The sequence below is a fragment of the Diadema setosum genome, chromosome 4, assembly GCF_964275005.1.
Source record: "Diadema setosum chromosome 4, eeDiaSeto1, whole genome shotgun sequence".
Taxonomy (NCBI): Eukaryota; Metazoa; Echinodermata; class Echinoidea; order Diadematoida; family Diadematidae; genus Diadema; species Diadema setosum.
This window is the reverse complement of record NC_092688.1, coordinates 8,666,336-8,689,278: the sequence shown is the minus strand read 5'-3', so window position 1 is coordinate 8,689,278 and position 22,943 is coordinate 8,666,336. Positions and strand designations below refer to the sequence as shown.

At 49.4% G+C, this 22,943-nt stretch overlaps 24 non-coding genes across 24 annotated transcripts; all 24 read left to right on the top strand.

Moving 5' to 3' along the window:
* The first annotated feature begins 95 nt into the window (after positions 1–95).
* LOC140228212 (5S ribosomal RNA) lies at positions 96–214 on the top strand. Its single transcript, XR_011901208.1, has one exon. It is a non-coding gene; the product is annotated as a 5S ribosomal RNA (ribosomal RNA).
* Positions 215–1,033: 819 nt separating this feature from the next.
* LOC140228115 (5S ribosomal RNA) lies at positions 1,034–1,152 on the top strand. Its single transcript, XR_011901120.1, has one exon. It is a non-coding gene; the product is annotated as a 5S ribosomal RNA (ribosomal RNA).
* An 819-nt stretch (positions 1,153–1,971) lies between these two features.
* Positions 1,972–2,090, top strand: LOC140228138 (5S ribosomal RNA). The gene has a single exon (XR_011901142.1). It is a non-coding gene; the product is annotated as a 5S ribosomal RNA (ribosomal RNA).
* Positions 2,091–2,909: 819 nt separating this feature from the next.
* Positions 2,910–3,028, top strand: LOC140228210 (5S ribosomal RNA). Its single transcript, XR_011901207.1, has one exon. It is a non-coding gene; the product is annotated as a 5S ribosomal RNA (ribosomal RNA).
* A 990-nt stretch (positions 3,029–4,018) lies between these two features.
* LOC140228198 (5S ribosomal RNA) lies at positions 4,019–4,137 on the top strand. Its single transcript, XR_011901195.1, has one exon. It is a non-coding gene; the product is annotated as a 5S ribosomal RNA (ribosomal RNA).
* An 820-nt stretch (positions 4,138–4,957) lies between these two features.
* On the top strand, positions 4,958–5,076 carry LOC140228169 (5S ribosomal RNA). The gene has a single exon (XR_011901171.1). It is a non-coding gene; the product is annotated as a 5S ribosomal RNA (ribosomal RNA).
* Positions 5,077–6,074: 998 nt separating this feature from the next.
* On the top strand, positions 6,075–6,193 carry LOC140228122 (5S ribosomal RNA). Its single transcript, XR_011901127.1, has one exon. It is a non-coding gene; the product is annotated as a 5S ribosomal RNA (ribosomal RNA).
* Positions 6,194–7,012: 819 nt separating this feature from the next.
* Positions 7,013–7,131, top strand: LOC140228208 (5S ribosomal RNA). Its single transcript, XR_011901205.1, has one exon. It is a non-coding gene; the product is annotated as a 5S ribosomal RNA (ribosomal RNA).
* An 819-nt stretch (positions 7,132–7,950) lies between these two features.
* Positions 7,951–8,069, top strand: LOC140228207 (5S ribosomal RNA). Its single transcript, XR_011901204.1, has one exon. It is a non-coding gene; the product is annotated as a 5S ribosomal RNA (ribosomal RNA).
* An 819-nt stretch (positions 8,070–8,888) lies between these two features.
* On the top strand, positions 8,889–9,007 carry LOC140228206 (5S ribosomal RNA). Its single transcript, XR_011901203.1, has one exon. It is a non-coding gene; the product is annotated as a 5S ribosomal RNA (ribosomal RNA).
* An 819-nt stretch (positions 9,008–9,826) lies between these two features.
* LOC140228205 (5S ribosomal RNA) lies at positions 9,827–9,945 on the top strand. Its single transcript, XR_011901202.1, has one exon. It is a non-coding gene; the product is annotated as a 5S ribosomal RNA (ribosomal RNA).
* A 990-nt stretch (positions 9,946–10,935) lies between these two features.
* LOC140228186 (5S ribosomal RNA) lies at positions 10,936–11,054 on the top strand. Its single transcript, XR_011901184.1, has one exon. It is a non-coding gene; the product is annotated as a 5S ribosomal RNA (ribosomal RNA).
* An 820-nt stretch (positions 11,055–11,874) lies between these two features.
* On the top strand, positions 11,875–11,993 carry LOC140228167 (5S ribosomal RNA). Its single transcript, XR_011901169.1, has one exon. It is a non-coding gene; the product is annotated as a 5S ribosomal RNA (ribosomal RNA).
* A 997-nt stretch (positions 11,994–12,990) lies between these two features.
* LOC140228120 (5S ribosomal RNA) lies at positions 12,991–13,109 on the top strand. Its single transcript, XR_011901125.1, has one exon. It is a non-coding gene; the product is annotated as a 5S ribosomal RNA (ribosomal RNA).
* Positions 13,110–13,928: 819 nt separating this feature from the next.
* Positions 13,929–14,047, top strand: LOC140228204 (5S ribosomal RNA). Its single transcript, XR_011901201.1, has one exon. It is a non-coding gene; the product is annotated as a 5S ribosomal RNA (ribosomal RNA).
* An 819-nt stretch (positions 14,048–14,866) lies between these two features.
* LOC140228203 (5S ribosomal RNA) lies at positions 14,867–14,985 on the top strand. Its single transcript, XR_011901200.1, has one exon. It is a non-coding gene; the product is annotated as a 5S ribosomal RNA (ribosomal RNA).
* An 812-nt stretch (positions 14,986–15,797) lies between these two features.
* LOC140228125 (5S ribosomal RNA) lies at positions 15,798–15,916 on the top strand. The gene has a single exon (XR_011901130.1). It is a non-coding gene; the product is annotated as a 5S ribosomal RNA (ribosomal RNA).
* Positions 15,917–16,735: 819 nt separating this feature from the next.
* Positions 16,736–16,854, top strand: LOC140228129 (5S ribosomal RNA). Its single transcript, XR_011901134.1, has one exon. It is a non-coding gene; the product is annotated as a 5S ribosomal RNA (ribosomal RNA).
* An 819-nt stretch (positions 16,855–17,673) lies between these two features.
* Positions 17,674–17,792, top strand: LOC140228202 (5S ribosomal RNA). The gene has a single exon (XR_011901199.1). It is a non-coding gene; the product is annotated as a 5S ribosomal RNA (ribosomal RNA).
* An 819-nt stretch (positions 17,793–18,611) lies between these two features.
* On the top strand, positions 18,612–18,730 carry LOC140228114 (5S ribosomal RNA). Its single transcript, XR_011901119.1, has one exon. It is a non-coding gene; the product is annotated as a 5S ribosomal RNA (ribosomal RNA).
* Positions 18,731–19,549: 819 nt separating this feature from the next.
* Positions 19,550–19,668, top strand: LOC140228137 (5S ribosomal RNA). Its single transcript, XR_011901141.1, has one exon. It is a non-coding gene; the product is annotated as a 5S ribosomal RNA (ribosomal RNA).
* Positions 19,669–20,487: 819 nt separating this feature from the next.
* LOC140228201 (5S ribosomal RNA) lies at positions 20,488–20,606 on the top strand. Its single transcript, XR_011901198.1, has one exon. It is a non-coding gene; the product is annotated as a 5S ribosomal RNA (ribosomal RNA).
* A 990-nt stretch (positions 20,607–21,596) lies between these two features.
* LOC140228112 (5S ribosomal RNA) lies at positions 21,597–21,715 on the top strand. The gene has a single exon (XR_011901117.1). It is a non-coding gene; the product is annotated as a 5S ribosomal RNA (ribosomal RNA).
* An 820-nt stretch (positions 21,716–22,535) lies between these two features.
* Positions 22,536–22,654, top strand: LOC140228128 (5S ribosomal RNA). Its single transcript, XR_011901133.1, has one exon. It is a non-coding gene; the product is annotated as a 5S ribosomal RNA (ribosomal RNA).
* The last annotated feature ends 289 nt before the right edge of the window (positions 22,655–22,943 follow it).

The following is a 22,943-nucleotide window of genomic DNA, read 5'->3' as shown; positions in this document are numbered from 1 at the left end:
AGCTCCCTCTGGTGGCAGAGACGGGGCGTACTGTCAATCCGTTCGTCCGTGAGGTTGAGGACAAGCATAAATGAGCTAAATTCTGTAGGTATGTTGCCTACGACCATACCACGCTGAATATACCGGTTCTCGTCCGAACACCGTAGTAAAGCAGCGTAGGGCCTGGTCAGTACTTGGATGGGAGACCGCTTGGGAATACCGGGTGTTGTAGGCTTTTTGCTGTCTAAACTACCTGCTCTCCTCTTTTTATAAGACACTTCATTTTTCTTCTCTTCAATTTTTCATGGTTTTTCCTAGTCGGCAATAAAATAAAGACACCAGTCTAGTCATGTCCTAATTATTTTGAATGAAGTCCAAAGGGACAACATCGCCTCCTCCGCCTCGTCCTGTAGATACAGCGTCGCAGACGTTTTGGCATCATGGCAGACAATTTGGCGCCTCAATCAGGATCCACTTAAAGACAGCCCACCGGAGACTGTCAGAGCACGATTATGACGTCACGCATAGTTATAACTGCTGTTACGGTAGTAACTGTGACCAGGAAAAAATGCAAGGCGCTGGCCCGTGCCTGGGACAGCTATCAACCTGGAATGTTCTTCAGGGGAAGCTGGTGGCACTCCTGGCCATATCTCGGCCTTCTCTGGCAGTGAATTCATAGCAAACAAAGCAAGAATTCATATGCTTGGAATGCCTCCCAAAACAGTCATCATCATTTTCCTTCTGTAGAAGACAAGATTGATGCCGGGCCGCATCGTGACATTCGGGCAGCATCCATGGCCCCTCGGAACGCAGAGCGCGCAGTCCAGAAAATCAGGCCCACACCTCCATCAGCAGGTGTGTCGTGTGCATCATAGGCACTGTTACACCATCAGCATCCCATCCATGGTTACAGCCCTTGACAGTCACTACATCTTCGCTCTCATTGGTCAATGCCTTCAAGCTCCCTCTGGTGGCAGAGACGGGGCGTACTGTCAATCCGTTCGTCCGTGAGGTTGAGGACAAGCATAAATGAGCTAAATTCTGTAGGTATGTTGCCTACGACCATACCACGCTGAATATACCGGTTCTCGTCCGAACACCGTAGTAAAGCAGCGTAGGGCCTGGTCAGTACTTGGATGGGATACCGCTTGGGAATACCGGGTGTTGTAGGCTTTTTGCTGTCTAAAGTACCTGCTCTCCTCTTTTTATGAGACACTTCATTTTTCTTCTCGGCAGTTTTTCATAGTTTTTCCTAGTCGGCAATAAAATAAAGACACCAGTATAGTCCTGTCCTAATTATTTTGAATGAAGTCCAAAGGGACAACATCGCCTCCTCCGCCTCGTCCTGTAGATACAGCATCGCAGACGTTTTGGCATCATGGCAGACAATTTGGTGCCTGAATCAGGATCCACTTCAAGACAGCCCACCGGAGACTGTCAGAGCACGATTATAGCGTCACGCATAGTTATAACTGCTGTTACGGTAGTAACTGTCACCAGGAAAAATTGCACGGCGCTGGCCCGTGCTTGGGAGAGATATCAACTTGGAATGTGCGGCAGAGGAAGCTGGTGGCACTCCTGGCCAACTCTCAGCCTTCTCTGGCAGTGAATTCATAGCAAACAAAGCAAGAATTCATATGCTTGGAATGCCTCATAAAACAGTCATCATCATTTTCCTTCTCTAGAAGACAAGATTGATGCCGGGCCGCATCGTGACATTCGGGCAGCATCCATGGCCCCTCGGAACGGAGAGCGCTCAGTCCAGAAAATCAGGCCCACACCTCCATCAGCAGGTGTGTCGTGTGCATCATAGGCACTGTTACACCATCAGCATCCCATCCATGGTTACAGCCCTTGACAGTCACTACATCTTCGCTCTCATTGGTCAATGCCTTCAAGCTCCCTCTGGTGGCAGAGACGGGGCGTACTGTCAATCCGTTCGTCCGTGAGGTTGAGGACAAGCATAAATGAGCTAAATTCTGTGGGTATGATGCCTAGGACCATACCACGCTGAATATACCGGTTCTCGTCCGAACACCGTAGTAAAGCAGCGTAGGGCCTGGTCAGTACTTGGATGGGAGACCGCTTGGGAATACCGGGTGTTGTAGGCTTTTTGCTGTCTAAACTACCTGCTCTCCTCTTTTTATGAGACACTTCATTTTTCTTCTCGGCAGTTTTTCATGGTTTTTCCTAGTCGGCAATAAAATAAAGACACCAGTCTAGTCCTGTCCTAATTATTTTGAATGAAGTCCAAAGGGACAACATCGCCTCCTCCGCCTCGTCCTGTAGATACAGCGTCGCAGACGTTTTGGCATCATGGCAGACAATTTGGTGCCTGAATCAGGATCCACCTCAAGACAGCCCACCGGAGACTGTCAGAGCACGATTATGACGTCACGCATAGTTATAACTGCTGTTACGGTAGTAACTGTCACAAGGAAAAATTGCACGGCGCTGGCCCGTGCCTGGGACAGCTATCAACATGGAATGTGCGGCAGGGGAAGCTGGTGGCACTCCTGGCCTTCTCTCAGCCTTCTCTGGCAGTGAATTCATAGCAAACAAAGCAAGAATTCATATGCTTGGAATGCCTCCCAAAACAGTCATCATCATTTTCCTTCTCTAGAAGACAAGATTGATGCCGGGCCGCATCGTGACATTCGGGCAGCATCCATGGCCCCTCGGAACGGAGAGCGCGCAGTCCAGAAAATCAGGCCCACACCTCCATCAGCAGGTGTGTCGTGTGCATCATAGGCACTGTTACACCATCAGCATCCCATCCATGGTTACAGCCCTTGACAGTCACTACATCTTCGCTCTCATTGGTCAATGCCTTCAAGCTCCCTCTGGTGGCAGAGACGGGGCGTACTGTCAATCCGTTCGTCCGTGAGGTTGAGGACAAGCATAAATGAGCTAAATTCTGTAGGTATGTTGCCTACGACCATACCACGCTGAATATACCGGTTCTCGTCCGAACACCGTAGTAAAGCAGCGTAGGGCCTGGTCAGTACTTGGATGGGAGACCGCTTGGGAATACCGGGTGTTGTAGGCTTTTTGCTGTCTAAACTACCTGCTCTCCTCTTTTTATGAGACACTTCATTTTTCTTCTCGGTAATTTTTCATGGTTTTTCCTAGTCGGCAATAAAATAAAGACACCAGTCTAGTCCTGTCCTAATTATTTTGAATGAAGTCCAAAGGGACAACATCGCCTCCTCCGCCTCGTCCTGTAGATACAGCATCGCAGACGTTTTGGCATCATGGCAGACAATTTGGTGCCTGAATCAGGATCCACTTCAAGACAGCCCACCGGAGAATGTCAGAGCACGATTATGACGTCACGCATAGTTATAACTGCTGTTACGGTAGTAACTGTCACCAGGAAAAATTGCACGGCGCTGGCCCGTGCCTGGGAGATATATCAACATGGAATGTGCGGCAGAGGAAGCTGGTGGCACTCCTGGCCATATCTCGACCTTCTCTGGTAGTGAATTCATAGTAAACAAAGCAAGAATTCATATGCTTGGAATGCCTCCCAAACAGTCATCATCATTTTCCTTCTCTAAAAGACAAGACTGATGAGGGACCGCGTCGTGCCATTCGTTCAGTATCCATGGCCCCTCGAAACGTACAGCGCGCAGTCAAGAAAGTCAGGCAAACACCTTCATAGCAAACAAAGCAAGAATTCATATGCTTGGAATGCCTCATAAAACAGTCATCATCATTTTCCTTCTCTAGAAGACAAGATTGATGCCGGGCCGCATCGTGACATTCGGGCAGCATCCATGGCCCCTCGGAGCGGAGAGCGCGCAGTCCTGAAAATCAGGCCCACACCTCCATCAGCAGGTGTGTCGTGTGCATCATAGGCACTGTTACACCATCAGCATCCCATCCATGGTTACAGCCCTTGACAGTCACTACATCTTCGCTCTCATTGGTCAATGCCTTCAAGCTCCCTCTGGTGGCAGAGACGGGGCGTACTGTCAATCCGTTCGTCCGTGAGGTTGAGGACAAGCATAAATGAGCTAAATTCTGTGGGTATGTTGCCTACGACCATACCACGCTGAATATACCGGTTCTCGTCCGAACACCGTAGTAAAGCAGCGTAGGGCCTGGTCAGTACTTGGATGGGAGACCACTTGGGAATACCGGGTGTTGTAGGCTTTTTGCTGTCTAAACTACCTGCTCTCCTCTTTTTATGAGACACTTCATTTTTCTTCTCGGCAATTTTTCATGGTTTTTCCTAGTCGGCAATAAAATAAAGACAAGAGTCTAGTCCTGTCCTAATTATTTTGAATGAAGTCCAAAGGGACAACATCGCCTCCTCCGCCTCGTCCTGTAGATACAGCGTCGCAGACGTTTTGGCATCATGGCAGACAATTTGGTGCCTGAATCAGGATCCACCTCAAGACAGCCCACCAGAGACTGTCAGAGCACGATTATGACGTCACGCATAGTTATAACTGCTGTTACGGTAGTAACTGTCACCAGGAAAAAATTGCACGGCGCTGGCCCGTGCCTGGGAGAGATATCAACTTGGAATGTGCGGCAGAGGAAGCTGGTGGCACTCCTGGCCATCTCTCAGCCTTCTCTGGCAGTGAATTCATAGCAAACAAAGCAAGAATTCATATGCTTGGAATGCCTCATAAAACAGTCATCATCATTTTCCTTCTCTAGAAGACAAGATTGATGCCGGGCCGCATCGTGACATTCGGGCAGCATCCATGGCCCCTCGGAACGGAGAGCGCGCAGTCCAGAAAATCAGGCCCACACCTCCATCAGCAGGTGTGTCGTGTGCATCATAGGCACTGTTACACCATCAGCATCCCATCCATGGTTACAGCCCTTCACAGTCACTACATCTTCGCTCTCATTGGTCAATGCCTTCAAGCTCCCTCTGGTGGCAGAGACGGGGCGTACTGTCAATCCGTTCGTCCGTGAGGTTGAGGACAAGCATAAATGAGCTAAATTCTGTAGGTATGTTGCCTACGACCATACCACGCTGAATATACTGGTTTTCATCCGAACACCGTAGTAAAGCAGTGTAGGGCCTGGTCAGTACTTGGATGGGAGACCGTTTGGGAATACCGGGTGTTGTAGGCTTTTTGCTGTCTAAACTACCTGCTCTCCTCTTTTTATGAGACACTTTTGGCATCATGGCAGACAATTTGGTGCCTCAATCAGGATCCACTTCAAGACAGCCCACCGGAGACTGTCAGAGCACGATTATGACGTCACGCATAGTTATAACTGCTGTTACGGTAGTAACTGTCACCACGAAAAATTGCACGGCGCTGGCCCGTGCCTGGGAGAGATATCAACATGGAATGTGCGGCAGAGGAAGCTGGTGGCACTCCTGGCCATATCTCGGCCTTCTCTGGCAGTGAATTCATAGTAAACAAAGCAAGAATTCATATGCTTGGAATGCCTCCCAAACAGTCATCATCATTTTCCTTCTCTAAAAGACAAGACTGATGAGGGACCGCGTCGTGCCATTCGTTCAATATCCATGGCCCCTCGGAACGTACAGCGCGCAGTCAAGAAAGTCAGAGCACGATTATCACGTCACGCATAGTTATAACTGCTGTCACGGTAGTAACTGTCACCAGGAAAAATTGCACAGCACTGGCCCGTGCCTGGGACAGATATCAACATGGAATGTGCGGCAGGGGAAGCTGGTAGCACTCCTGGCCATCTCTCAGCCTTCTCTGGCAGTGAATTCATAGCAAACAAAGCAAGAATTCATATGCTTGGAATGCCTCCCAAAACAGTCATCATCATTTTCCCTCTCTAGAAGACAAGATTGATGCCGGGCCGCATGGTTACATTCGGGCAGCATCCATGGCCCCTCGGAACGCAGAGCGCGCAGTCCAGAAAATCAGGCCCACACCTCCCTCAGCAGGTGTGTCGTGTGCATCATAGGCACTGTTACACCATCAGCATCCCATCCATGGTTACAGCCCTTCACAGTCACTACATCTTCGCTCTCATTGGTCAATGCCTTCAAGCTCCCTCTGGTGGCAGAGACGGGGCGTACTGTCAATCCGTTCGTCCGTGAGGTTGAGGACAAGCATAAATGAGCTAAATTCTGTAGGTATGTTGCCTACGACCATACCACGCTGAATATACCGGTTCTCGTCCGAACACCGTAGTAAAGCAGCGTAGGGCCTGGTCTGTACTTGGATGGGAGACCGCTTGGGAATACCGGGTGTTGTAGGCTTTTTGCTGTCTAAACTACCTGCTCTCCTCTTTTTATAAGACACTTCATTTTTCTTCTCTTCAATTTTTCATGGTTTTTCCTAGTCGGCAATAAAATAAAGACACCAGTCTAGTCATGTCCTAATTATTTTGAATGAAGTCCAAAGGGACAACATCGCCTCCTCCGCCTCGTCCTGTAGATACAGCGTCGCAGACGTTTTGGCATCATGGCAGACAATTTGGCGCCTCAATCAGGATCCACTTAAAGACAGCCCACCGGAGACTGTCAGAGCACGATTATGACGTCACGCATAGTTATAACTGCTGTTACGGTAGTAACTGTGACCAGGAAAAAATGCAAGGCGCTGGCCCGTGCCTGGGACAGCTATCAACCTGGAATGTTCTTCAGGGGAAGCTGGTGGCACTCCTGGCCATATCTCGGCCTTCTCTGGCAGTGAATTCATAGCAAACAAAGCAAGAATTCATATGCTTGGAATGCCTCCCAAAACAGTCATCATCATTTTCCTTCTGTAGAAGACAAGATTGATGCCGGGCCGCATCGTGACATTCGGGCAGCATCCATGGCCCCTCGGAACGAAGAGCGCGCAATCCAGAAAATCAGGCCCACACCTCCATCAGCAGGTGTGTCGTGTGCATCATAGGCACTGTTACACCATCAGCATCCCATCCATGGTTACAGCCCTTCACAGTCACTACATCTTCGCTCTCATTGGTCAATGCCTTCAAGCTCCCTCTGGTGGCAGAGACGGGGCGTACTGTCACTCCGTTCGTCCGTGAGGTTGAGGACAAGCATAAATGAGCTAAATTCTGTAGGTATGTTGCCTACGACCATACCACGCTGAATATACCGGTTCTCGTCCGAACACCGTAGTAAAGCAGCGTAGGGCCTGGTCAGTACTTGGATGGGAGACCGCTTGGGAATACCGGGTGTTGTAGGCTTTTTGCTGTCTAAACTACCTGCTCTCCTCTTTTTATAAGACACTTCATTTTTCTTCTCTTCAATTTTTCATGGTTTTTCCTAGTCGGCAATAAAATAAAGACACCAGTCTAGTCATGTCCTAATTACTTTGAATGAAGTCCAAAGGGACAACATCGCCTCCTCCGCCTCGTCCTGTAGATACAGCGTCGCAGACGTTTTGGCATCATGGCAGACAATTTGGCGCCTCAATCAGGATCCACTTAAAGACAGCCCACCGGAGACTGTCAGAGCACGATTATGACGTCACGCATAGTTATAACTGCTGTTACGGTAGTAACTGTGACCAGGAAAAAATGCAAGGCGCTGGCCCTTGCCTGGGACAGCTATCAACCTGGAATGTTCTTCAGGGGAAGCTGGTGGCACTCCTGGCCATATCTCGGCCTTCTCTGGCAGTGAATTCATAGCAAACAAAGCAAGAATTCATATGCTTGGAATGCCTCCCAAAACAGTCATCATCATTTTCCTTCTGTAGAAGACAAGATTGATGCCGGGCCGCATCGTGACATTCGGGCAGCATCCATGGCCCCTCGGAACGCAGAGCGCGCAGTCCAGAAAATCAGGCCCACACCTCCATCAGCAGGTGTGTCGTGTGCATCATAGGCACTGTTACACCATCAGCATCCCATCCATGGTTACAGCCCTTCACAGTCACTACATCTTCGCTCTCATTGGTCAATGCCTTCAAGCTCCCTCTGGTGGCAGAGACGGGGCGTACTGTCAATCCGTTCGTCCGTGAGGTTGAGGACAAGGATAAATGAGCTAAATTCTGTAGGTATGTTGCCTACGACCATACCACGCTGAATATACCGGTTCTCGTCCGAACACCGTAGTAAAGCAGCGTAGGGCCTGGTCAGTACTTGGATGGGAGACCGCTTGGGAATACCGGGTGTTGTAGGCTTTTTGCTGTCTAAACTACCTGCTCTCCTCTTTTTATGAGACACTTCATTTTTCTTCTCGGCAGTTTTTCATGGTTTTTCCTAGTCGGCAATAAAATAAAGACACCAGTCTAGTCCTGTCCTAATTATTTTGAATGAAGTCCAAAGGGGCCCAATCGCCTCCTCCGCCTCGTCCTGTAGATACAGCGTCGCAGACGTTTTGGCATCATGGCAGACAATTTGGTGCCTGAATCAGGATCCACCTCAAGACAGCCCACCGGAGACTGTCAGAGCACAATTATGACGTCACGCATAGTTATAACTGCTGTTACGGTAGTAACTGTCACCAGGAAAAATTGCACGGCGCTGGCCCGTGCCTGGGACAGCTATCAACATGGAATGTGCGGCAGGGGAAGCTGGTAGCACTCCTGGCCATCTCTCAGCCTTCTCTGGCAGTGAATTCATAGCAAACAAAGCAAGAATTCATATGCTTGGAATGCCTCCCAAAACAGTCATCATCATTTTCCCTCTCTAGAAGACAAGATTGATGCCGGGCCGCATGGTTACATTCGGGCAGCATCCATGGCCCCTCGGAACGCAGAGCGCGCAGTCCAGAAAATCAGGCCCACACCTCCCTCAGCAGGTGTGTCGTGTGCATCATAGGCACTGTTACACCCTCAGCATCCCATCCATGGTTACAGCCCTTCACAGTCACTACATCTTCGCTCTCATTGGTCAATGCCTTCAAGCTCCCTCTGGTGGCAGAGACGGGGCGTACTGTCAATCCGTTCGTCCGTGAGGTTGAGGACAAGCATAAATGAGCTAAATTCTGTAGGTATGTTGCCTACGACCATACCACGCTGAATATACCGGTTCTCGTCCGAACACCGTAGTAAAGCAGCGTAGGGCCTGGTCAGTACTTGGATGGGAGACCGCTTGGGAATACCGGGTGTTGTAGGCTTTTTGCTGTCTAAACTACCTGCCCTCCTCTTTTTATAAGACACTTCATTTTTCTTCTCTTCAATTTTTCATGGCTTTTCCTAGTCGGCAATAAAATAAAGACACCAGTCTAGTCATGTCCTAATTATTTTGAATGAAGTCCAAAGGGACAACATCGCCTCCTCCGCCTCGTCCTGTAGATACAGCGTCGCAGACGTTTTGGCATCATGGTAGACAATTTGGCGCCTCAATCAGGATCCACTTAAAGACAGCCCACCGGAGACTGTCAGAGCACGATTATGACGTCACGCATAGTTATAACTGCTGTTACGGTAGTAACTGTGACCAGGAAAAAATGCAAGGCGCTGGCCCGTGCCTGGGACAGCTATCAACCGGGAATGTTCTTCAGGGGAAGCTGGTGCCACTCCTGGCCATATCTCGGCCTTCTCTGGCAGTGAATTCATAGCAAACAAAGCAAGAATTCATATGCTTGGAATGCCTCCCAAAACAGTCATCATCATTTTCCTTCTCTAGAAGACAAGATTGATGCCGGGCCGCATCGTGACATTCGGGCAGCATCCATGGCCCCTCGGAACGCAGAGCGCGCAGTCCAGAAAATCAGGCCCACACCTCCATCAGCACGTGTGTCGTGTGCATCATAGGCACTGTTACACCATCAGCATCCCATCCATGGTTACAGCCCTTGACAGTCACTACATCTTCGCTCTCATTGGTCAATGCCTTCAAGCTCCCTCTGGTGGCAGAGACGGGGCGTACTGTCACTCCGTTCGTCCGTGAGGTTGAGGACAAGCATAAATGAGCTAAATTCTGTAGGTATGTTGCCTACGACCATACCACGCTGAATATACCGGTTCTCGTCCGAACACCGTAGTAAAGCAGCGTAGGGCCTGGTCAGTACTTGGATGGGAGACCGCTTGGGAATACCGGGTGTTGTAGGCTTTTTGCTGTCTAAACTACCTGCTCTCCTCTTTTTATAGGACACTTCATTTTTCTTCTCTTCAATTTTTCATGGTTTTTCCTAGTCGGCAATAAAATAAAGACACCAGTCTAGTCCTGTCCTAATTATTTTGAATGAAGTCCAAAGGGACAACATCGCCTCCTCCGCCTCGTCCTGTAGATACAGCATCGCAGACGTTTTGGCATCATGGCAGACAATTTGGTGCCTGAATCAGGATCCACTTCAAGACAGCCCACCGGAGAATGTCAGAGCACGATTATGACGTCACGCATAGTTATAACTGCTGTTACGGTAGTAACTGTCACCAGGAAAAATTGCACGGCGCTGGCCCGTGCCTGGGAGATATATCAACATGGAATGTGCGGCAGAGGAAGCTGGTGGCACTCCTGGCCATATCTCGACCTTCTCTGGTAGTGAATTCATAGTAAACAAAGCAAGAATTCATATGCTTGGAATGCCTCCCAAACAGTCATCATCATTTTCCTTCTCTAAAAGACAAGACTGATGAGGGACCGCGTCGTGCCATTCGTTCAGTATCCATGGCCCCTCGAAACGTACAGCGCGCAGTCAAGAAAGTCAGGCAAACACCTTCATAGCAAACAAAGCAAGAATTCATATGCTTGGAATGCCTCATAAAACAGTCATCATCATTTTCCTTCTCTAGAAGACAAGATTGATGCCGGGCCGCATCGTGACATTCGGGCAGCATCCATGGCCCCTCGGAGCGGAGAGCGCGCAGTCCTGAAAATCAGGCCCACACCTCCATCAGCAGGTGTGTCGTGTGCATCATAGGCACTGTTACACCATCAGCATCCCATCCATGGTTACAGCCCTTGACAGTCACTACATCTTCGCTCTCATTGGTCAATGCCTTCAAGCTCCCTCTGGTGGCAGAGACGGGGCGTACTGTCAATCCGTTCGTCCGTGAGGTTGAGGACAAGCATTAATGAGCTAAATTCTGTGGGTATGTTGCCTACGACCATACCACGCTGAATATACCGGTTCTCGTCCGAACACCGTAGTAAAGCAGCGTAGGGCCTGGTCAGTACTTGGATGGGAGACCACTTGGGAATACCGGGTGTTGTAGGCTTTTTGCTGTCTAAACTACCTGCTCTCCTCTTTTTATGAGACACTTCATTTTTCTTCTCGGCAATTTTTCATGGTTTTTCCTAGTCGGCAATAAAATAAAGACAAGAGTCTAGTCCTGTCCTAATTATTTTGAATGAAGTCCAAAGGGACAACATCGCCTCCTCCGCCTCGTCCTGTAGATACAGCGTCGCAGACGTTTTGGCATCATGGCAGACAATTTGGTGCCTGAATCAGGATCCACCTCAAGACAGCCCACCAGAGACTGTCAGAGCACGATTATGACGTCACGCATAGTTATAACTGCTGTTACGGTAGTAACTGTCACCAGGAAAAAATTGCACGGCGCTGGCCCGTGCCTGGGAGAGATATCAACTTGGAATGTGCGGCAGAGGAAGCTGGTGGCACTCCTGGCCATCTCTCAGCCTTCTCTGGCAGTGAATTCATAGCAAACAAAGCAAGAATTCATATGCTTGGAATGCCTCATAAAACAGTCATCATCATTTTCCTTCTCTAGAAGACAAGATTGATGCCGGGCCGCATCGTGACATTCGGGCAGCATCCATGGCCCCTCGGAACGGAGAGCGCGCAGTCCAGAAAATCAGGCCCACACCTCCATCAGCAGGTGTGTCGTGTGCATCATAGGCACTGTTACACCATCAGCATCCCATCCATGGTTACAGCCCTTCACAGTCACTACATCTTCGCTCTCATTGGTCAATGCCTTCAAGCTCCCTCTGGTGGCAGAGACGGGGCGTACTGTCAATCCGTTCGTCCGTGAGGTTGAGGACAAGCATAAATGAGCTAAATTCTGTAGGTATGTTGCCTACGACCATACCACGCTGAATATACTGGTTTTCATCCGAACACCGTAGTAAAGCAGTGTAGGGCCTGGTCAGTACTTGGATGGGAGACCGTTTGGGAATACCGGGTGTTGTAGGCTTTTTGCTGTCTAAACTACCTGCTCTCCTCTTTTTATGAGACACTTTTGGCATCATGGCAGACAATTTGGTGCCTCAATCAGGATCCACTTCAAGACAGCCCACCGGAGACTGTCAGAGCACGATTATGACGTCACGCATAGTTATAACTGCTGTTACGGTAGTAACTGTCACCACGAAAAATTGCACGGCGCTGGCCCGTGCCTGGGAGAGATATCAACATGGAATGTGCGGCAGAGGAAGCTGGTGGCACTCCTGGCCATATCTCGGCCTTCTCTGGCAGTGAATTCATAGTAAACAAAGCAAGAATTCATATGCTTGGAATGCCTCCCAAACAGTCATCATCATTTTCCTTCTCTAAAAGACAAGACTGATGAGGGACCGCGTCGTGCCATTCGTTCAATATCCATGGCCCCTCGGAACGTACAGCGCGCAGTCAAGAAAGTCAGAGCACGATTATCACGTCACGCATAGTTATAACTGCTGTCACGGTAGTAACTGTCACCAGGAAAAATTGCACAGCACTGGCCCGTGCCTGGGACAGATATCAACATGGAATGTGCGGCAGGGGAAGCTGGTAGCACTCCTGGCCATCTCTCAGCCTTCTCTGGCAGTGAATTCATAGCAAACAAAGCAAGAATTCATATGCTTGGAATGCCTCCCAAAACAGTCATCATCATTTTCCCTCTCTAGAAGACAAGATTGATGCTGGGCCGCATGGTTACATTCGGGCAGCATCCATGGCCCCTCGGAACGCAGAGCGCGCAGTCCAGAAAATCAGGCCCACACCTCCCTCAGCAGGTGTGTCGTGTGCATCATAGGCACTGTTACACCCTCAGCATCCCATCCATGGTTACAGCCCTTCACAGTCACTACATCTTCGCTCTCATTGGTCAATGCCTTCAAGCTCCCTCTGGTGGCAGAGACGGGCGTACTGTCAATCCGTTCGTCCGTGAGGTTGAGGACAAGCATAAATGAGCTAAATTCTGTAGGTATGTTGCCTACGACCATACCACGCTGAATATACCGGTTCTCGTCCGAACACCGTAGTAAAGCAGCGTAGGGCCTGGTCTGTACTTGGATGGGAGACCGCTTGGGAATACCGGGTGTTGTAGGCTTTTTGCTGTCTAAACTACCTGCTCTCCTCTTTTTATAAGACACTTCATTTTTCTTCTCTTCAATTTTTCATGGTTTTTCCTAGTCGGCAATAAAATAAAGACACCAGTCTAGTCATGTCCTAATTATTTTGAATGAAGTCCAAAGGGACAACATCGCCTCCTCCGCCTCGTCCTGTAGATACAGCGTCGCAGACGTTTTGGCATCATGGCAGACAATTTGGCGCTTCAATCAGGATCCACTTAAAGACAGCCCACCGGAGACTGTCAGAGCACGATTATGACGTCACGCATAGTTATAACTGCTGTTACGGTAGTAACTGTGACCAGGAAAAAATGCAAGGCGCTGGCCCGTGCCTGGGACAGCTATCAACCTGGAATGTTCTTCAGGGGAAGCTGGTGGCACTCCTGGCCATATCTCGGCCTTCTCTGGCAGTGAATTCATAGCAAACAAAGCAAGAATTCATATGCTTGGAATGCCTCCCAAAACAGTCATCATCATTTTCCTTCTGTAGAAGACAAGATTGATGCCGGGCCGCATGGTTACATTCGGGCAGCATCCATGGCCCCTCGGAACGCAGAGCGCGCAGTCCAGAAAATCAGGCCCACACCTCCCTCAGCAGGTGTGTCGTGTGCATCATAGGCACTGTTACACCCTCAGCATCCCATCCATGGTTACAGCCCTTCACAGTCACTACATCTTCGCTCTCATTGGTCAATGCCTTCAAGCTCCCTCTGGTGGCAGAGACGGGGCGTACTGTCAATCCGTTCGTCCGTGAGGTTGAGGACAAGGATAAATGAGCTAAATTCTGTAGGTATGTTGCCTACGACCATACCACGCTGAATATACCGGTTCTCGTCCGAACACCGTAGTAAAGCAGCGTAGGGCCTGGTCAGTACTTGGATGGGAGACCGCTTGGGAATACCGGGTGTTGTAGGCTTTTTGCTGTCTAAACTACCTGCCCTCCTCTTTTTATAAGACACTTCATTTTTCTTCTCTTCAATTTTTCATGGCTTTTCCTAGTCGGCAATAAAATAAAGACACCAGTCTAGTCATGTCCTAATTATTTTGAATGAAGTCCAAAGGGACAACATCGCCTCCTCCGCCTCGTCCTGTAGATACAGCGTCGCAGACGTTTTGGCATCATGGTAGACAATTTGGCGCCTCAATCAGGATCCACTTAAAGACAGCCCACCGGAGACTGTCAGAGCACGATTATGACGTCACGCATAGTTATAACTGCTGTTACGGTAGTAACTGTGACCAGGAAAAAATGCAAGGCGCTGGCCCGTGCCTGGGACAGCTATCAACCGGGAATGTTCTTCAGGGGAAGCTGGTGCCACTCCTGGCCATATCTCGGCCTTCTCTGGCAGTGAATTCATAGCAAACAAAGCAAGAATTCATATGCTTGGAATGCCTCCCAAAACAGTCATCATCATTTTCCTTCTGTAGAAGACAAGATTGATGCCGGGCCGCATCGTGACATTCGGGCAGCATCCATGGCCCCTCGGAACGCAGAGCGCGCAGTCCAGAAAATCAGGCCCACACCTCCATCAGCACGTGTGTCGTGTGCATCATAGGCACTGTTACACCATCAGCATCCCATCCATGGTTACAGCCCTTCACAGTCACTACATCTTCGCTCTCATTGGTCAATGCCTTCAAGCTCCCTCTGGTGGCAGAGACGGGGCGTACTGTCAATCCGTTCGTCCGTGAGGTTGAGGACAAGGATAAATGAGCTAAATTCTGTAGGTATGTTGCCTACGACCATACCACGCTGAATATACCGGTTCTCGTCCGAACACCGTAGTAAAGCAGCGTAGGGCCTGGTCAGTACTTGGATGGGAGACCGCTTGGGAATACCGGGTGTTGTAGGCTTTTTAAACTACCTGCTCTCCTCTTTTTATAGGACACTTCATTTTTCTTCTCTTCAATTTTTCATGGTTTTTCCTAGTCGGCAATAAAATAAAGACACCAGTCTAGTCATGTCCTAATTACTTTGAATGAAGTCCAAAGGGACAACATCGCCTCCTCCGCCTCGTCCTGTAGATACAGCGTCGCAGACGTTTTGGCATCATGGCAGACAATTTGGCGCCTCAATCAGGATCCACTTAAAGACAGCCCACCGGAGACTGTCAGAGCACGATTATGACGTCACGCATAGTTATAACTGCTGTTACGGTAGTAACTGTGACCAGGAAAAAATGCAAGGCGCTGGCCCGTGCCTGGGACAGCTATCAACCTGGAATGTTCTTCAGGGGAAGCTGGTGGCACTCCTGGCCATATCTCGGCCTTCTCTGGCAGTGAATTCATAGCAAACAAAGCAAGAATTCATATGCTTGGAATGCCTCCCAAAACAGTCATCATCATTTTCCTTCTCTAGAAGACAAGATTGATGCCGGGCCGCATCGTGACATTCGGGCAGCATCCATGGCCCCTCGGAACGCAGAGCGCGCAGTCCAGAAAATCAGGCCCACACCTCCATCAGCAGGTGTGTCGTGTGCATCATAGGCACTGTTACACCATCAGCATCCCATCCATGGTTACAGCCCTTCACAGTCACTACATCTTCGCTCTCATTGGTCAATGCCTTCAAGCTCCCTCTGGTGGCAGAGACGGGGCGTACTGTCAATCCGTTCGTCCGTGAGGTTGAGGACAAGCATAAATGAGCTAAATTCTGTAGGTATGTTGCCTACGACCATACCACGCTGAATATACCGGTTCTCGTCCGAACACCGTAGTAAAGCAGCGTAGGGCCTGGTCAGTACTTGGATGGGAGACCGCTTGGGAATACCGGGTATTGTAGGCTTTTTGCTGTCTAAACTACCTGCTCTCCTCTTTTTATGAGACACTTCATTTTTCTTCTCGGCAGTTTTTCATGGTTTTTCCTAGTCGGCAATAAAATAAAGACACCAGTCTAGTCCTGTCCTAATTAATTTTCAATGAAGTCCAAAGGGGCCCAATCGCCTCCTCCGCCTCGTCCTGTAGATACAGCGTCGCAGACGTTTTGGCATCATGGCAGACAATTTGGTGCCTGAATCAGGATCCACCTCAAGACAGCCCACCGGAGACTGTCAGAGCACGATTATGACGTCACGCATAGTTATAACTGCTGTTACGGTAGTAACTGTCACCAGGAAAAATTGCACGGCGCTGGCCCGTGCCTGGGACAGCTATCAACATGGAATGTGCGGCAGGGGAAGCTGGTGGCACTCCTGGCCATCTCTCAGCCTTCTCTGGCAGTGAATTCATAGCAAACAAAGCAAGAATTCATATGCTTGGAATGCCTCCCAAACAGTCATCATCATTTTCCTTCTCTAGAAGACAAGATTGATGCCGGGCCGCATGGTTACATTCGGGCAGCATCCATGGCCCCTCGGAACGGAGAGCGCGCAGTCCTGAAAATCAGGCCCACACCTCCATCAGCAGGTGTGTCGTGTGCATCATAGGCACTGTTACACCATCAGCATCCCATCCATCGTTACAGCCCTTGACAGTCACTACATCTTCGCTCTCATTGCTCAATGCCTTCAAGCTCCCTCTGGTGGCAGAGACGGGGCGTACTGTCAATCCATTCGTCCGTGAGGTTGAGGACAAGCATAAATGAGCTAAATTCTGTAGGTATGTTGCCTACGACCATACCACGCTGAATATACCGGTTCTCGTCCGAACACCGTAGTAAAGCAGTGTAGGGCCTGGTCAGTACTTGGATGGGAGACCGTTTGGGAATACCGGGTGTTGTAGGCTTTTTGCTGTCTAAACTACCTGCTCTCCTCTTTTTATGAGAAACTTCATTTTTTTTCTCGACAATTTTTCATGGTTTTTCCTAGTCGGCAATAAAATAAAGACACTAGTCTAGTCCTGTCCTAATTATTTTGAATGAAGTCCAAAGGGGCCCAATCGCCTCCTGCGCCTCGTCCTGTAGACACATCATCGCAGACGTTTTGGCATCATGGCAGACAATTTGGTGCCTGAATCAGGATCCACCTCAAGACAGCCCACCGGAGACTGTCAGAGCACAATTATGACGTCACGCATAGTTATAACTGCTGTCACGGTAGTAACTGTCACCAGGAAAAATTGCACGGCGCTGGCCCGTGCCTGGGACAGATATCAACATGGAATGTGCGGCAGGGGAAGCTGCTAGCACTCCTGGCCATCTCTCAGCTTTCTCTGGCAGTGAATTCATAGCAAACAAAGCAAGAATTCATATGCTTAGAATGCCTCCCAAAACAGTCATCATCATTTTCCTTCTCTAGAAGACAAGATTGATGCCGGGCCGCATGGTTACATTCGGGCAGCATCCATGGCCCCTCGGAACGCAGAGCGCGCAGTCCAGAAAATCAGGCCCACACCTCCATCAGCAGGTGTGTCGTGTGCATCATAGGCACTGTTACACCCTCAGCATCCCATCCATGGTTACAGCCCTTCACAGTCACTACATCTTCGCTCTCATTGGTCAATGCCTTCAAGCTCCCTCTGGTGGCAGAGACGGGGCGTACTGTCAATCCGTTCGTCCGTGAGGTTGAGGACAAGCATAAATGAGCTAAATTCTGTAGGTATGTTGCCTACGACCATACCACGCTGAATATACCGGTTCTCGTCCGAACACCGTAGTAAAGCAGCGTAGGGCCTGGTCAGTACTTGGATGGGAGACCGCTTGGGAATACCGGGTGTTGTAGGCTTTTTGCTGTCTAAACTACCTGCTCTCCTCTTTTTATAAGACACTTCATTTTTCTTCTCTTCAATTTTTCATGGTTTTTCCTAGTCGGCAATAAAATAAAGACACCAGTCTAGTCATGTCCTAATTATTTTGAATGAAGTCCAAAGGGACAACATCGCCTCCTCCGCCTCGTCCTGTAGATACAGCGTCGCAGACGTTTTGGCATCATGGCAGACAATTTGGCGCCTCAATCAGGATCCACTTAAAGACAGCCCACCGGAGACTGTCAGAGCACGATTATGACGTCACGCATAGTTATAACTGCTGTTACGGTAGTAACTGTGACCAGGAAAAAATGCAAGGCGCTGGCCCGTGCCTGGGACAGCTATCAACCTGGAATGTTCTTCAGGGGAAGCTGGTGGCACTCCTGGCCATATCTCGGCCTTCTCTGGCAGTGAATTCATAGCAAACAAAGCAAGAATTCATATGCTTGGAATGCCTCCCAAAACAGTCATCATCATTTTCCTTCTGTAGAAGACAAGATTGATGCCGGGCCGCATCGTGACATTCGGGCAGCATCCATGGCCCCTCGGAACGCAGAGCGCGCAGTCCAGAAAATCAGGCCCACACCTCCATCAGCAGGTGTGTCGTGTGCATCATAGGCACTGTTACACCATCAGCATCCCATCCATGGTTACAGCCCTTGACAGTCACTACATCTTCGCTCTCATTGGTCAATGCCTTCAAGCTCCCTCTGGTGGCAGAGACGGGGCGTACTGTCAATCCGTTCGTCCGTGAGGTTGAGGACAAGCATAAATGAGCTAAATTCTGTAGGTATGTTGCCTACGACCATACCACGCTGAATATACCGGTTCTCGTCCGAACACCGTAGTAAAGCAGCGTAGGGCCTGGTCAGTACTTGGATGGGATACCGCTTGGGAATACCGGGTGTTGTAGGCTTTTTGCTGTCTAAACTACCTGCTCTCCTCTTTTTATGAGACACTTCATTTTTCTTCTCGGCAGTTTTTCATGGTTTTTCCTAGTCGGCAATAAAATAAAGACACCAGTATAGTCCTGTCCTAATTATTTTGAATGAAGTCCAAAGGGACAACATCGCCTCCTCCGCCTCGTCCTGTAGATACAGCATCGCAGACGTTTTGGCATCATGGCAGACAATTTGGTGCCTGAATCAGGATCCACTTCAAGACAGCCCACCGGAGACTGTCAGAGCACGATTATAGCGTCACGCATAGTTATAACTGCTGTTACGGTAGTAACTGTCACCAGGAAAAATTGCACGGCGCTGGCCCGTGCCTGGGAGAGATATCAACTTGGAATGTGCGGCAGAGGAAGCTGGTGGCACTCCTGGCCAACTCTCAGCCTTCTCTGGCAGTGAATTCATAGCAAACAAAGCAAGAATTCATATGCTTGGAATGCCTCATAAAACAGTCATTATCATTTTCCTTCTCTAGAAGACAAGATTGATGCCGGGCCGCATCGTGACATTCGGCCAGCATCCATGGCCCCTCGGAACGGAGAGCGCTCAGTCCAGAAAATCAGGCCCACACCTCCATCAGCAGGTGTGTCGTGTGCATCATAGGCACTGTTACACCATCAGCATCCCATCCATGGTTACAGCCCTTGACAGTCACTACATCTTCGCTCTCATTGGTCAATGCCTTCAAGCTCCCTCTGGTGGCAGAGACGGGGCGTACTGTCAATCCGTTCGTCCGTGAGGTTGAGGACAAGCATAAATGAGCTAAATTCTGTGGGTATGTTGCCTAGGACCATACCACGCTGAATATACCGGTTCTCGTCCGAACACCGTAGTAAAGCAGCGTAGGGCCTGGTCAGTACTTGGATGGGAGACCGCTTGGGAATACCGGGTGTTGTAGGCTTTTTGCTGTCTAAACTACCTGCTCTCCTCTTTTTATGAGACACTTCATTTTTCTTCTCGGCAGTTTTTCATGGTTTTTCCTAGTCGGCAATAAAATAAAGACACCAGTCTAGTCCTGTCCTAATTATTTTGAATGAAGTCCAAAGGGACAACATCGCCTCCTCCGCCTCGTCCTGTAGATACAGCGTCGCAGACGTTTTGGCATCATGGCAGACAATTTGGTGCCTGAATCAGGATCCACCTCAAGACAGCCCACCGGAGACTGTCAGAGCACGATTATGACGTCACGCATAGTTATAACTGCTGTTACGGTAGTAACTGTCACCAGGAAAAATTGCACGGCGCTGGCCCGTGCCTGGGACAGCTATCAACATGGAATGTGCGGCAGGGGAAGCTGGTGGCACTCCTGGCCTTCTCTCAGCCTTCTCTGGCAGTGAATTCATAGCAAACAAAGCAAGAATTCATATGCTTGGAATGCCTCCCAAAACAGTCATCATCATTTTCCTTCTCTAGAAGACAAGATTGATGCCGGGCCGCATCATGACATTCGGGCAGCATCCATGGCCCCTCGGAACGGAGAGCGCGCAGTCCAGAAAATCAGGCCCACACCTCCATCAGCAGGTGTGTCGTGTGCATCATAGGCACTGTTACACCATCAGCATCCCATCCATGGTTACAGCCCTTGACAGTCACTACATCTTCGCTCTCATTGGTCAATGCCTTCAAGCTCCCTCTGGTGGCAGAGACGGGGCGTACTGTCAATCCGTTCGTCCGTGAGGTTGAGGACAAGCATAAATGAGCTAAATTCTGTAGGTATGTTGCCTACGACCATACCACGCTGAATATACCGGTTCTCGTCCGAACACCGTAGTAAAGCAGCGTAGGGCCTGGTCAGTACTTGGATGGGAGACCGCTTGGGAATACCGGGTGTTGTAGGCTTTTTGCTGTCTAAACTACCTGCTCTCCTCTTTTTATGAGACACTTCATTTTTCTTCTCGGTAATTTTTCATGGTTTTTCCTAGTCGGCAATAAAATAAAGACACCAGTCTAGTCCTGTCCTAATTATTTTGAATGAAGTCCAAAGGGACAACATCGCCTCCTCCGCCTCGTCCTGTAGATACAGCATCGCAGACGTTTTGGCATCATGGCAGACAATTTGGTGCCTGAATCAGGATCCACTTCAAGACAGCCCACCGGAGAATGTCAGAGCACGATTATGACGTCACGCATAGTTATAACTGCTGTTACGGTAGTAACTGTCACCAGGAAAAATTGCACGGCGCTGGCCCGTGCCTGGGAGATATATCAACATGGAATGTGCGGCAGAGGAAGCTGGTGGCACTCCTGGCCATATCTCGACCTTCTCTGGTAGTGAATTCATAGTAAACAAAGCAAGAATTCATATGCTTGGAATGCCTCCCAAACAGTCATCATCATTTTCCTTCTCTAAAAGACAAGACTGATGAGGGACCGCGTCGTGCCATTCGTTCAGTATCCATGGCCCCTCGAAACGTACAGCGCGCAGTCAAGAAAGTCAGGCAAACACCTTCATAGCAAACAAAGCAAGAATTCATATGCTTGGAATGCCTCATAAAACAGTCATCATCATTTTCCTTCTCTAGAAGACAAGATTGATGCCGGGCCGCATCGTGACATTCGGGCAGCATCCATGGCCCCTCGGAGCGGAGAGCGCGCAGTCCTGAAAATCAGGCCCACACCTCCATCAGCAGGTGTGTCTTGTGCATCATAGGCACTGTTACACCATCAGCATCCCATCCATGGTTACAGCCCTTGACAGTCACTACATCTTCGCTCTCATTGGTCAATGCCTTCAAGCTCCCTCTGGTGGCAGAGACGGGGCGTACTGTCAATCCGTTCGTCCGTGAGGTTGAGGACAAGCATAAATGAGCTAAATTCTGTGGGTATGTTGCCTACGACCATACCACGCTGAATATACCGGTTCTCGTCCGAACACCGTAGTAAAGCAGCGTAGGGCCTGGTCAGTACTTGGATGGGAGACCACTTGGGAATACCGGGTGTTGTGGGCTTTTTGCTGTCTAAACTACCTGCTCTCCTCTTTTTATGAGACACTTCATTTTTCTTCTCGGCAATTTTTCATGGTTTTTCCTAGTCGGCAATAAAATAAAGACACCAGTCTAGTCCTGTCCTAATTATTTTGAATGAAGTCCAAAGGGACAACATCGCCTCCTCCGCCTCGTCCTGTAGATACAGCGTCGCAGACGTTTTGGCATCATGGCAGACAATTTGGTGCCTGAATCAGGATCCACCTCAAGACAGCCCACCAGAGACTGTCAGAGCACGATTATGACGTCACGCATAGTTATAACTGCTGTTACGGTAGTAACTGTCACCAGGAAAAAATTGCACGGCGCTGGCCCGTGCCTGGGAGAGATATCAACTTGGAATGTGCGGCAGAGGAAGCTGGTGGCACTCCTGGCCATCTCTCAGCCTTCTCTGGCAGTGAATTCATAGCAAACAAAGCAAGAATTCATATGCTTGGAATGCCTCATAAAACAGTCATCATCATTTTCCTTCTCTAGAAGACAAGATTGATGCCGGGCCGCATCGTGACATTCGGGCAGCATCCATGGCCCCTCGGAACGGAGAGCGCGCAGTCCTGAAAATCAGGCCCACACCTCCATCAGCAGGTGTGTCGTGTGCATCATAGGCACTGTTACACCATCAGCATCCCATCCATCGTTACAGCCCTTGACAGTCACTACATCTTCGCTCTCATTGCTCAATGCCTTCAAGCTTCCTCTGGTGGCAGAGACGGGGCGTACTGTCAATCCATTCGTCCGTGAGGTTGAGGACAAGCATAAATGAGCTAAATTCTGTAGGTATGTTGCCTACGACCATACCACGCTGAATATACCGGTTCTCGTCCGAACACCGTAGTAAAGCAGTGTAGGGCCTGGTCAGTACTTGGATGGGAGACCGTTTGGGAATACCGGGTGTTGTAGGCTTTTTGCTGTCTAAACTACCTGCTCTCCTCTTTTTATGAGAAACTTCATTTTTTTTCTCGACAATTTTTCATGGTTTTTCCTAGTCGGCAATAAAATAAAGACACTAGTCTAGTCCTGTCCTAATTATTTTGAATGAAGTCCAAAGGGGCCCAATCGCCTCCTGCGCCTCGTCCTGTAGACACATCATCGCAGACGTTTTGGCATCATGGCAGACAATTTGGTGCCTGAATCAGGATCCACCTCAAGACAGCCCACCGGAGACTGTCAGAGCACAATTATGACGTCACGC